Source organism: Trematomus bernacchii, unplaced genomic scaffold (assembly GCF_902827165.1).
Source record: "Trematomus bernacchii unplaced genomic scaffold, fTreBer1.1, whole genome shotgun sequence".
Lineage (NCBI taxonomy): Eukaryota > Metazoa > Chordata > Actinopteri > Perciformes > Nototheniidae > Trematomus > Trematomus bernacchii.
The window spans coordinates 17562438-17572566 of NW_022987648.1; the positions used below are offsets into that span (position 1 = coordinate 17562438).

Sequence of the window (10129 nt, forward strand, 5' to 3'; positions counted from 1 at the left end):
GGACCACGGTTTAGACGTGTGCAGACGGCTTGATTGACATCTCCACCACTTTGATGTCATCATTATATATCAATAGCTGAAATCAACTGCGTTTGTCTGCAGTTTTTTTTCCTGTCAATCTTTGCATTTTTTTCAGTAAAACAAAATGCTTTTCTCTTTTTATATAATTTTTTAGAAAGATTGGCCCATAATGTTGGATGAAGTGAATTGTCAAGTGCCCAGTATAGAACATGTGGCACTAAATGTGATAGGAGTCACTTTTCAAATGTGAAATTGAATTCAACTCAGTTATATTTCGTACTAACATTTGTGCTAATTGACTAGTTATTGTAGTCAAAAACCCCCCAAATGATCTGGTTCCAGCTTCTCAAATGGGAGAATGTGCTGCTTTCTCTGTTTAATGTCCCTGTAAATTGAATTCCTTTAGTTCATGGACTCTAATTTTTTTAATTAGAAACAGTCCTTCACCCAACATATGGACCATATAAAAAAGAAATGGCATCATAAAAGATTTATCTCTCAGCCTTAGTAAAATAATCAAATATTCTGTGTGCCAGGTGGGTGTGGCGTACAGTAATACATGCCTGAAGGCTATAAATAGCATCATAAAGGTGTATGTGCTGAATGTTCACATCGCGTGCAGCACAGCCATTCAAGTGCAGTTGAGTGGAAAAAGCCAAACAATAAACGTTGGACTAAAGGAAGTGAACATGAATGCCCACTTCCTTCTCTCCCTCGCCCCCTCTTATCTATATCTTAATACCCCCTCTTCTCCTCCCTTAGGCCCTCTCCTCCTCTTCCTCCTTCTGACTGACATTTCTGTGTAAAGCTCCTGCCTCCATCCCATCCTCATCCCACTGTGCACCTCACACAGAGCCAGCCTGTCCCCCAGAGCCCACCTGGCACGCCTCACACCTGTATCAGACCCCCGACTACCTTTAACGCCAGTCAGCTTGATTAGGAGAGTAAGCAGCTTCTCCCTCTGTTCTGTAGACTTGTGGGTATTTGGTACTCCATCAAAGACCCTCTACTGGTCAATCTGTTTGAGTTGTCTCTATATTTGGGCAGGGGTATTACAGTTTTTCCCTAATACTAAATTGGGTGTGCCTATATGCTTTTCTGCTAATGTTATGCAGGCTACTTCTTTGAGTAATGGTGGATGGCCAGTGGTTTATATCTGCTGGTTATGGCTTAGTTATGAATCCAGAGATGCATTAAAAAAAAAAAAATACATTTGTTGTGAAAAACCTTCAAAGGAGACAAAATGTTACATCAGAAAGTTTGACCAAAATGCATTTCAATTAGATGATTATTTTCTATACAACATCCAGGATGTTTGGGTACTGTGGGCTTTTGTTTGTGTGCCCGTATGCATGCACTGTATTCCCACAACTGCACATGGCTTTAAATGTATTTCTCAGTTGTGATGCGTCTGCTAGCCGAGCTTCTATAATTACCACAGCCTGCAGCGCCTCATGGGGAGCATATTAACACACACGAGTGGAGGAGCAAGAACCAGAGCACATGCACAAGTCATACAGGGTGTGTGTGTGTGTAGTTTGCAGTATCTCTGACCCCTGCTGAGTGCATCTATAGAATAATATGTGAATAAAAGGGATGCATCGTTACTCATAGATCTTCGTGTAATCTGTTTTATTTGTCCAGGAGTTATACTTGTTATACTAATCAATAACAAGGCGTATGTGTGCACCATGTGACCAAAGCAAATGTTGAAGCAGCAGCAAGCATACTGGAGGCAAACTATTTATATGTAGGCCAACCTAACCTTTGTTTGTTTTTAACAATGTTTTATTGATTTTTCCAACATAACAGTCCCAAGGCTGAACAAAATGTACAAGAAAGTAATAGGAACTATGCTCCATCAGCCCGTGGAAACAATATTGACAATCAGTTAATCATTTTAAGTCATTTATCAGCCAATTTGTAAAGCTTTTTCGAACAACACAGGTCATTTCAAGATGTAATATGGCCTAATAGAACTTAAGATGTGTTTGTTTGGTCTGCTAATCATACAGCTGTACACAGTGTATGTACACTGTGTGCTCTGCCCTGCAGTGTCCTCCATCACATGTACACTCTGTACATGTAACCTCACATATTCGTTAACCTCTGCGAGCAGCAGCAGCATCCCCCCCCCCCCCCCCCCAGCAGCTGCACAGTCATATCTTACCACTGCAGCCACACTCTCTGTTACATCCTCTGTCCTGGGATGTGGGAATATGTGATGAAGACGAGGCGAACATCTCAGTGTGTTTTAATTTCCTCCCAATTCTCTTCAGTTAAACAATCAGAAGCAAGAGAGCTGGAGAGACTTCATAAAATGTTATGTTATCTAAGACTAGCTGCTGTGTTCTGCATTATAGCTCAGCACGCAATCCCATAAATCATGCTGGGGATTACCAGGTGCCGTTGGGAGGGAGGACGGCTTCCTGTCTGCTGCTCCTCATCTGTTCGCCAGTCTCCTCTGGACTCACGACAGAGAAGGACGGATGTGGTGGTGCGGGCAGGATCCTGCGGGAGTGATGAACAGTCATTGTTATGCAATGTCCTCTCAGCGTGGATTGGTCAGGCTGTGGGGTTGTTGGTGGGCTCAGCACAGTAATCTCACAAGCATTATCTGCCTCTCAGAATCAGCGGTTGTTGTGTGCAGGACTCGGTCATCCATGCCTGCCTTTACCAAGCCAACCAATGAGCCAGGCCGCTCTGTCTCTATCCATCTTAGGCAAACGGGTTTATCCTCTCGCAAGTTAACATATTAAGGACCAATCTATCCTCATTAGTTCACATATTTCCCTGAATCATCTGACTTTCTCCATCCAATTACTCCATTTTATCCAAAGACATGAGCGACTGCCGGCTATAGGATTACCATTGGTAATAATAAAATAAATAGTTATTCTATTATTAAAATATTTTAAAGCTGGATTTATAAAGGGATAAAGAATATATAAAGGTGACGCACAACGCATTATAAAAACCCCATCCTTTGACCAAGTGAGTAAAGCATACATTCCTTTTATGTTGATTTCATTTGACAGCTCAAGTGAACTCTACTTTTCTTTAGAGTGAGTTATTTTACCATTGAATTAATTTTTTGGTGATTTAGCGAGATCTCAAAACTTATTCCACCAGTTGTATTGGGCGCAGTGTGATCGACACATACCTGCACTTTGTTTTAAAAATGTAGCAGACCCCTCAAGAAGTCAAATTGATGTGCCTGTCCTCCTCAGAGATTGTGTGTTTGTGTGTGAGCCAGCATGTGTGTATACCTGGCGGTTGCATGCGATGGCAGATTGTAAAGGTAAACCGCTGTAAGCTGCGATGGTGCTTATTCTCTTATTAATGTGGAGGACACAGGAGCTGTCAGTGCTGTTGTTCCGCTGCTGGTGAAATAGTAATGAGTGTGTATAACGGAGCAGAGCCAGTGTGGTTTACAGCTGAAGCTCTGACTGACTGACTGACTGACTGACTGACTGTCGCTGATGGAGACTCAACAGGAGGCTCCGGCCACCGCTGGAAAAAAAAAAGTTTGGTCATATTTAAAAATGTTTTATACAAAAACTGAGTAAGGGACGTCAATACCTGATCATAGCCTTAATTCAGATCTGGCTTTCTATTGAGGGGCTTGGAATATATAAATGTGTAACATAATTGTTTGGATTTAAAAAGTCTTCAACATTTTTCTTAGTCAAGTAGTGGATATAATAAGACCAACTTAGAACTCATAATGTAAAACATATATCTGAATCATGATATATTTGACACATATTTATGACATTGTGCCGAGCTAAACATTATCAATAAATGACTGAAAATATATAGTTTCAGTCATTTTATCAGCAGATATCTGAAGATTTGCTGCTGATTCTCTGTTTAATAATTGACTATTAGACAAAGACATTTGGAGTTACAACAACCTTAGAAACAGTGTGTGTTTTGAAGTGATTTCCATCCCTTAAAGGTTCAGTGTCTAGCCTTTGACATCTACCGCATAAAAGTGGATTCTGAGTGGCTGATCATGAGTGGCTAAAGTTGGATGATCAGTATTTCAAAACCTCTATTCCTTAACAAGCAGTGACATTGACCTGAAGGCTGTAAATAAACAGAATAGGAATCAAACCGACACACGACACAGCACCACTTCAAATAGTCCGCCCGGTGGCTCCTCCATGTTGATCCAACACAAGTAAACATGGCAGATGGTGGGCACAGCAGAGATGTGTTGAGAGGCCATGAGTTGTTGTTTACTCATGATCCAAAAATAAGTGTTTTGTAATCCCAACATGGAGATTTTGTATCTTTTGATTTGAGAAATCTGCAATGTCATTTCTCAACAGACAGCAAAGGCAGTTTCTACCTGAGTAAGCCATAATTAAAGTGGAAAGTAAATACGCTCAGATTTCAGCTGCTGCACTGCGTGTCGCTCCCCAATGATATTTGAAACTTTTAATTAAACTTAGAAGACCCGATCTTTTGAAACAACACTGCACATTAAAACACAACAGTAAACTGATGATTATGTCACACCACTGCCAACCGTTTGTCAGATAAACAAAGTTTGTGTAGTTTGAGACAGACTGTATATATAAAGGTTAATTAATGAGGGGACATCCACCTTATTTAGGTCTCTTTTATATTATAGCATAATATGTGCTTTTTATTTATGCAAAACTTTTGTGGTGAACCATTTTGGGTTTTTGTCATAGCACAAAAAACAAACATGTTTGAGTTTTATTTGGCCTAGTCCCATAAAATCTAAACTGAAATTATGATAACTGCCTTGTAGGGCTGCTCGATTATGGCAAAAATCATAATCTCGATTATTTGGGTCAATAATTGATATCACGATTATTAAAAACGATTATCCATTTACTTTGAAAACATCAATTTATTGAAAACAATTTTTTGAACAGTATGTTTTTAACAGTTAATTACCCTGAATTTTAAATATAATTCAACTGAAAAACCAATAAAAAAAATAATTAAAAAAAAATAAAGAAAATAATCGTTTTATTTCGATTATGTTGTTTTCATAATCGTTGCAAGCCAAAATCTTAATTGCGATTAAAATACGATTAATTGAGCAGCCCTACTGCCTTGGCTTTAAAGCTATAAAAGTTTATATTTTCTTATGAAAAATACATATTTGAGGCAGTTGAGGTTGTTTTAAGCTTGTTTTTGTAATATAATGAGGCTTTGTCTGTTTCCACGTGAACACGCTGGCTTGTGATCTGCTGACCTTCGGAGTTTCAGCTTTAGAGCAGAGCTAGATGTTCTTGCTAAGCAAACAGGTCAGGAATTTAAATTCCAGGCCTCATATTGCGCTCTCTCTTTGCCAATGTCTAACTAGAGCTGTATTTTTGGGAATTCCCATGCTGTGTTTTTTTACAGGAGTGTGTCTTCAGGCACATGGCAGGAATACTGATTTCTGCTTACAGCCACTCTTGTCCTCCTCGGGGCTAAAGAATGCTTGACATTGTGTTCATTAATTGTGTACTTTGCACTTTGTAGTTTAACACATCTAACAATAGGCTCCTCACTCCCTAACGTCAGAACCACGTTAAACTCTCGGCCATCTGCACCGTGACTCACTTGGCTGTCATTTCACGCCATTTAACAGCCGTGTTTGGAAGTCTCCCCCTCAGCCTCGCCCCGGGACACCGGAGCTCCTCCTCTGGCAGTGTCCCCTGCTGGGGTGTGGCCTGAGAATGGAGATTTAGCTGATCCAAATGTCCCAACCCCCCACCCAGCATGCATCATTACATTCCTACCCTTCCGTCAATCTTGATTTCTTCCCCAGAGGTTTGGGCCGCTAACGGGAGGATGAGGGGGGGGGGGGGGAGCATCTGTTCCCCGAGCCTTTCCTCCCTCTCAATTAGTCTCTCTTGATATATGTCAGTCTCAATCTCTGCCATCTCCACTCACAAACACAGATATTTACACTAAAGACAGGCACAGCAGCCCTATATGTTAAATATATTCATCTCTTCCTAAAATAGCTGGAAATGGTGATACCTTTGTTTACTTTCCATACTGTATGTGCATAAGACATGTTCAGCACACCAATCCTCTCTCTGTAAAAAGACTAACACTCATATGGACCGCTCTGTGTGTTTATGCAGGTCATAGAGCCTGACCTGAGATCAGATCACCCCCAGCTGACCTGTGAGATGCTCAGAAACCACCTGACAGGTCAGTACACACTACACACCCACACAAATGGGCTAAGAAGCTGAATGAAGTGTTCATTTACTTCAGCAGGACATTGTGAGAGACATTAAATGACCTTTGGGGGGAGAGAGAGAGAAACGAAGGGTTCTTCTGACATTCTGGCTCTGCCCTTTAGATTTCTTCTAAGCTGTCGTAGCCTTTCAGCCCTGAAGCTTGAACTTTCTCATTCCTCCTGTGTATAGACGTCTGTCCGGTGGTTTGAATTGAGATTTGTGTGCTCCACATCGTGAGAAAGTTGGCAAAATCAGCCAAATTCAGCTGCTATTGGTATATAAGGTCATGTTCTACACACACAAAGACATACCATCAAATAGGATTTTCTGACATCTAGTTTAGCGGTTGTGCTGAGCATTTAAACCCTGTATCGAAATGGTGGGTTAATCATATTACCGTGATGACTACACTCACATATCCAGAGTTCATTGAGTACAGAAGCAGGTCTGAACTGTGTGTGTGAAGTGTGAAAAATGGATAGACCATGTTAGAATACAGTGCACTCATATATGGGATGTTGGCATGGAGGGAACTGATGAGTGATTCTGCACAAAGGGATTTTCTCTAGTGCAGAAACAGTCTGTCCTACTTACAGTACAGAGACGCCACTGCAGCCTAACCTGCTGTTGCCAGCTGGTGCTGCTTTGAAATACACCCCCCCCCCCCCCTCCTTCTCTTCTCCTCTTCATCTCTCTTTACTCCTCCTCTCGGAGTCTGAACAGAGAGCTCCACCCCCTCCTGCTCCCCCTCCCCCCCCTGCTCTTGGAGCCGCGTCCTCTCTGCGTCAGACGGCTCCATTCATGAAAAAGTGTGACGTGAGCAGGTCTTCAGCGACCCGGTGACGCTGCCACCCACCCACTCACATCGCAGGTGCTGCGGGAGTTGGAGGAATGTCCGCCACTCTCCCTCTATCCCTGCTTTTCTTGCCGTTTTTTCTCCGTCTTTACCATCGGTTCAGTTTTTTCTCCCCCCGGTATTCTTCCCCCCCCTTCCCATCCTTGCCTCGGAGCTTTGAGAGGACCATGGATCTGAGCTCTGTCTGCTGTGAGTAATCTGCTGATGCTGCGTCTTTGCCGTACATCTGCGTGGAAGCGGTGCGATGTGGAGGTACTCCTGTGGCTTTTAAGTTCTTATATGTAGTTTTCTTTGATGGCATTTATCTGATGTGTGTGTGTGTGTGTGCACATTCAAGTGTGTGTGTGTGCTTTTTGTATGTGAATCAGCTGCTGTGTCAGTGTTTGCTCAGTGCTGCAGGAGTGTGTCGAGCGGTCGTGCGTCGGTGCGTGCAGGAGCTATTTTAAGCCTCAGCGGTGATGCTGCTGCTGCTGCTGCTGCTTTTTGATGCAGTACTTCTCTGTGCCCTCTGAAGGACAGGACGAGATGTATGGAAAGGTATAGACTTACTGAACCTCCACCTTCCTGATGGAGCAGCCGTATGATACTCTGAGGTATTATGACGCTGTGCCGACGGACTTTTTTCTGGGGCACACGTGTCCTGCACACACACCCACTGGCATCTCTGTATGAGCATATAAACAAATCAGATTCTCTAGATTCAGTTTCTTTTTCATCATCCTTGACTTTTGACCCCACTTTGCATCTTCATCCATCTCTTCATTGTACTCTGCAGTATGAAAGCTCTGTGTGTGCCCACCTCTGTCCTCTGTTACTAAGCATGTTTATGTAACTGCACAGGATGAGTAGCCGGCAGCCGGGCTTTAGAGGAGCGGAGGAAAGGAGGAGGAGGGGAGAACTCCATCCATCCATTCTCCACAGAGCGTTTATAATAATGGCGGCATATTCACATCTATGAGGACTTTATTTTCTAGAGTGTCTAGGGTTAAAAGATGACATATTTAAACATTGATGAGATGTATGAACTGAGGAGCTATAGAAGCACTAATGTGTATTGATTTCCTGTGGCTGAGTCTGTCTTTAGAGTACAGGACATGCAGCTCAACACACCCACTTCCTCTTGTTCAGCTCCCATGCCCCATTTCAATCTTTAGCTGTACAGTTTTGTGTATTTTCATATTGCAGCCATTCAAATGGTGTCGGTCACAGCCAGCCTCCTGCAATATGTGTGTTTGTCTGTTGTGTCACTTTTTGTGTGCGTCTGTTCCTTGTTGTTGGCGGGCCAGGCAGACCGTCCCTATTAAAGGAGCACAAGGGGGATTGTTGTGGCAGCAGCTGCTCTGGTGTGCTGTGTGTGGAGTGTGTGTGTGTGTGTGTGCTGCTGTCTCCTGGCTGTGCAAGGCAGACAGGCCCAGTTCACATGGAGCCGGCTCCTCTTGTGTCCTTTGTTGTCGCTCTGGGAGTCTTTCCCATTGGAGCGTGCTCGGTACAGTATCGTGCCGCGAGCAACCACAGCAGCAGAAAATCAGTTTCTCTTTCTCCCTTTTTTTTGTTCATCTCTCTTTCATTTTCAACTCTTTCTCTGTTTCCAGCCATGAAATTGTCTTCGCTATCTTGCTCATTCATAACCTTCCATCTTCTGTCCCCCTAATGTGCTTTTCTTCCTCTACTTTTCTCTAAGCTATTCTCCCCCTCCACTGTCTCCTTGGCCTCACCGTCCCTTTCTGTCTGTTTGCATTCATCATCTCTTTCCGGATGGATCTGGTTTAGCACTCGTAAAAAGAGCTCCATAAAGCTTTTTTCTTTTAAGAATAGCTTGGAACAAAGAGCATGCTTGACTGAAAAGGCCGATATTGAAGCCCTGTGAGTTTTTATAGAGCCGAGTTAGCTTGGTAGTTGCAGATTTTTTTAGGAGGCTGTGTGTCCTGGATGCAGTGCCGGCTGCAGCCTCACTGAGAATGAAGCCAGAGGGAGAGTGTGTGACGTGTCGATGGCGCACACTCTTTTCTTCAGTTATGTATTTTCTCTGATTCTGGCCCGTACTGGCTGAGGCTATTTGAGGCACGAGTTGTGTGTGTGTTTGGAGTGCTAATGATTCACAGTCTTGTTAACCCTGAACGTGTTATTCTGCTACAGCATGTTGTTTAGCTGGGTCTGTTAAACTCATTCACAAACACGCAGTCAGTCATTGATGTTTTGGATTTCAGAAGGAGAAGCAGAGGTGTAGCTGTTTCGGTTTTCATCCTCCTGTCAGTTAACTGTGAGTTTCAATCACCCACCTGACCCTCTTCCTCTCTCTGATAAATTCATTCTTCACAGCAAAAAAGCCATATTCAAGGGGATGATTTCCTCCAGTTGTTGCCTCAGCAGGTGCTGCCTTGACCTTGCTTTTATTTCCCATGCAACCCCAGTAAACTCCAAACAGGCAGGCAGGGATTATTGCTCTGTGGCTAGTTTCCCCCTCCAGCCACCACCAGGTACTTAAACCAGCTCAGGTGAGTCACCATAGGGAATCAGAAGATGAAGAAACAGGGATTATAGGGAAATGTCGGCTGTGTGACGGCAGATGCCCGAACGCTGTGCCAGAATTTGTTTATTTTCCTCCTCCACCGCAGCAGATTATTACTTTCACCCACCTACAGCAGGCTGTCCAATCCCCTCTGGCAGGACTCATGGCCCTGGTTGCGAGGGAAAGCTGATTTAGACATCGGCCCACATCCGACTATCAAATCAGGGCCAGAGTGGTGTTTCCGATGATGTTCATATTGCCTAAAATGTTCTAATTCTTTCTGCCTCGTATGACCAAGAAATCTATGAACAGCGTGTTTCCAGATTTCTGTTTCATAACATGTGTTACTCACATGATGAACACTGGCCATGAAAGTCCATAGTCTGGATTGACAAGAGATACGAGTGCAGATACCAGAGTTCAGCTGTTCAACTGTGACCCAGAATAACGGTCGCATGTGTCGTTCAGCACAAAGAGAGTCCACAGCTACTGATGGGAAGAGACTTTTGCATTCGTCCA

At 43.2% G+C, this 10129-nt stretch overlaps 1 protein-coding gene across 2 annotated transcripts in view; it reads left to right on the plus strand.

The window, feature by feature from the left end:
* The window catches only part of si:ch211-45c16.2 (mitogen-activated protein kinase kinase kinase 13), a 29134-nt gene that overhangs the window by 3065 nt on the left and 15940 nt on the right, over nt 1–10129 (plus strand). The window contains exon 2 of one of the 2 annotated variants that reach the window (XM_034134539.1): nt 6144–6213. The exons of the other annotated variant lie outside the window; for it this stretch is intronic. The gene's annotated coding sequence lies outside the window, so the exon portion shown is untranslated. The remainder of the gene's footprint in view (nt 1–6143; nt 6214–10129) is intronic. 2 annotated transcript variants of the gene reach the window in all.